We start from the raw sequence: 3,865 nt of genomic DNA, 5'->3' as shown, positions 1-3,865 counted from the left end.
ACCACGGGACCCACCCATGGCGGATCTGGTGGGACGCGGTGTCGAAACCCCGCACCGTGTACCGCCCGTGTCTCCTCGAGGCCTGTCACGTTTCGTCGGTCACGCTCGTCGTCGACTCGGTGCGGGGCTGCCATGGGATCCGGGATCCTGTCACGCACCCTAGCGAAGAAGCAGGGGAACGCGATAATGTGCCCGATGTCGACGAATTCGTGCTCGCGAAGCGCCCCGGGCGTCCACCACCGTGCCCTTGTCGTCGTAGAGAACAAGGCGGAGAGCATCCCTGTGGAGGAGGAGCTCGCCGTCGCGAAGGGTGACGGTGTGGACGGTCTCCAGATCCGCCGCGTAGCGGACACGCCACCGAGGGTCCATTCTATCCTCCTCCCACCGCTTTGTCGTCGATCCGGAGTGTCTCGCTTTGGTTGAGGATAGACGTGCCATGTTTCTATTTGTACAAAATTTGAATGAAACTCATTTTAATTTCAGTCGAATGCTAAATAGACACTCTCAAGCATATTATGTACACAGACAAAGAAATGGGCGCGCTAGCTAGCTAAATAGCTTGACGCCTCCATGCACATCCTCGCAGTGCCGGACATACGGCGCGAGACCTCCAATGTCGCTCCCTTTCGCCGCACCGCACATCTGTCTCGGCGCGGCCTGCATGCAGGGCTCCACGGTCGACGACCGGACGCACGCGGGCTCGGCCGGCGTCTCTGGCGACGGCGACCGCAGCAGCACCCACGACCTCACCCCGGCCAGCCCGTGCGCCACGTACCCGAACGTCGACACGGCCGTCGTCACGATGCGGTCGCAGAAGCTCAGCAGGTATATCTCCGCCAGCGCCCTCTGGTTGTGGCCGCGCGCCTCCGTGTGCTGCACGCCGTCGTGGCTCGGCTGGTGCACCACCACGTAATCCCCGGTCTCCGTCCAGTTGGCGTGGTACACGCCGCGGATGCGCTCGTAGTACTCCGGGGACAGCGACGTCACCAGTATCGATGTCACCTTCGTCTTCCTGCCGTCCGGCGGCGGCACGGCAGAGGTGTTTCTCGCCGCGGCGGCATTCTGCTGTGCGAGTGCGACCTTGGGTAGCAAACCCTCCTGCTCCGAGCAGCGCATGATCTGGCCGTACATGGTCTCGAACGGCACCGGCACCTCCTGGAACACGCGCACCTGCAGGCCGACGCGCTCGTCTGCCCCGGCGAGGTAGGCCTCGTAGAATTCACGGACGATGCCCCACACGTCGTTGGACGGGTGGAAGAGGTACCGCCCGAGGTGGTGGAACGCGGCCTCCTTCTCCGGGAATAGCCGTGCGAGCTCGCGCCGGTACGCCGGCATGAGGAAGAGCGCGGTGGCGAAGTAGACGTCGGACTTGACCACCATCCAGTTGAACTTGGCGAGCACGCGCTGGTCGGCTTCGCAGAAGGCGGCGTCGGTGTAGGACTGGATGAGGTCGAGGAACACGTACGCGGGGAGCCCCTCGGCGGTAACGTTGACACGGTCACCGCCGTTTATCGTGCCGGCCTTCTTCATGTTCTTGTAGCTCGTGGGCGACAACATGGTGAAGGTGGCGTCGAAGTCGGCGATCGGAAAGCCGGCGGGCAGCGTCCAGGAGCTGCCGGGGAAGGGCTCGCAGAAGAGGCCGTCGAACTCCTGCGGCGCGTGCACCAGCAGGACACGGTCGGTGAGCAGCGCGTACAGGAACGTGGAGGCGAGCGCGAGCATGCGGTTGCCGAGGCCGTTGAAGGGCGTCCACACCGCGTACTGGCACTCGGAGCGCGCGGCGTTGCGGCCGGAGCGCAGGTGCTCGACGGCTTCCCCGAAGAGCGGCGATCCGGGGCCACACCGCCTGTGCCAGGCCTCGTACCGCCGGAGGCGCGCCACGAGGTGGGACGACGGGGCGGAACGGCGACGGACGGCGGTAGAGGGACGGCGACGCGTACCGCGAACGGCACGACTGGTCGTCGAAGGCCGGGGAGAGCAGCCCGCCCAGGAGGCGCACGTCCTGGTCGCGCCGAGGCGACGACGCCGGCTTGTCGCGGTCAGGTGCCGCATGCACGGGTGATGGCGCCGCGTCGACTGCACGGTACAAGGCTTCAAGATTACGACCGCACTTGCACCACGGTTTCGATGGTCTCGTAAATGAATGAATACGATTGTCGATGCTTACTACTACCTGGCTTTCGCACGAACTCCACTCCTCGCAACGAGGACGGCAGCAGGCCGCCGGCGGCGCCGAAAGCCGTCACGAGCAACGCCACGGTAGCCAACAGCCCGACCACGACCACCTCGGCCACCGGCGCACGCCATCCCCGCCGCTCCGTCTTCCCGCTGCCGCCACCCCACGTCCCGACGCAGCCCAACTCCCGGCCGGGCGTGCGCGCTCTCTCCGCCTCCATCTGTTGGCCCGACGTTCCGTCGACGCCTACGCCACAGCTTCTAACCCTGAACGTATACGGCTAGCTGCATCGCGCGCCACGTACTACGTACGGCACAACAGAATGATTTGGATTCGCACGCAGTCCACGCTGCCGACAGTCAACGCCGTGCTAAGGGATCGCGCGCCCCTGATCGCCCGGTTAATTTGCCTCTGCGATCGCGCCTTCTGTCCCCTAGCTTACTTCAGGTTCAGGCCATGACAGATGGATCCATACGTAGGACGCGTGTGGGCAACGTCGCTGGTGGAGCGCAGGAACGCCCACGGCACGGATATGTCGAGATAACGCTATCGAGATTTATTTATGTTCATCGTGCGCTGATGGTGGTGGTGCCATCTTACACAGTCCAGGTAAACGCAGATGGAGTGGATCGGTGTATCTACTACCCCTATAAAAAGAAGAAAGGGGGCAGATCCAAATAACCAGAACCATTTATCTAGCCGATCCAAGAGTCTTAAACATCTATGTGGTTAACGCAACAAGCCACTAATCAACCGATCTAATCCCCGTACCGTTCGTCATCATCAAACTAGAGCAAATTGATTATATGACACACTTTTCCTGACACTTTGATCTGATGACACATCTTTCTTTTAACTTGACTAGCAAACAAGCCCGTGCGTTGCAACGGGAGCAAAAAAATCACATCTCATACACACTCTCGAGACATCAGTAAATCTCTTGAAATCGTGAACGATGTCACATGAAAAACAAAATGATAAGTGATGTTGCGCAAAAACATAAAGACGTGATGATTTTTAAAGTGTATTCAAGGTGTTTTCAATTTAGACAATATAAATATCTATCTAGTTGCAAGTATCTCTTTACGCATTTGTTGTCGTTCCTTCTCGGTGGTGCCCAACAAATATTTGCATTACCATGAAAATAACATTTGCAAAAGAGCATCATTTTTGCCTCCTTGATATATGTGTTTTTTGTAATCCAAGTCAAGTATTAATTTGGTCGCAAACATGTTAGACAACTCCATCGAAAACAATCAATTTGCAAGGGCATGCATACCAAATGTTCAAGGTTGCATATGAACATCGATATTCTCAAGAAAAAAATTATGGAAACAATTTAAAACAATATGAAAATTAAAGTCAAGCCATTGGTTTACGTAAAGCTTGTATCAGGAACATTGTACATTTTTTCTACATCAGAAACATTTTTATATACACGCTTAATACTTTCCAATTTCATGGTTAACATTTTCCAAAACCTATTTATTTTTTATGTCTACTTATTTTATACACATTCTACTTTTTTGTATACATCAAGAACATTTTTTACGTACACGTTTAACAACATGATACATGATAATATTTTTGAAAACTTATAATTTTTATGTCTACTTTGTTCCATACACATTGTATATGTTTTTGTATACATTTTTTTATATATACATCAGAAACATTTTTTCCATGCAC

General features: G+C 55.5%; 1 pseudogene; it reads right to left on the bottom strand.

Annotated features, from left to right (window-relative positions):
- Nucleotides 1-546: 546 nt before the first annotated feature.
- On the bottom strand, nucleotides 547-2,396 carry LOC119321337 (annotated as a pseudogene).
- Nucleotides 2,397-3,865: the final 1,469 nt, after the last annotated feature.

This window comes from Triticum dicoccoides, chromosome 6B (genome assembly GCF_002162155.2).
Source record: "Triticum dicoccoides isolate Atlit2015 ecotype Zavitan chromosome 6B, WEW_v2.0, whole genome shotgun sequence".
NCBI classification, from domain to species: Eukaryota; Viridiplantae; Streptophyta; class Magnoliopsida; order Poales; family Poaceae; genus Triticum; species Triticum dicoccoides.
The sequence above is the reverse complement of the archived record's forward strand: the minus strand, read 5'-3'. Positions and strand labels throughout refer to the sequence as shown.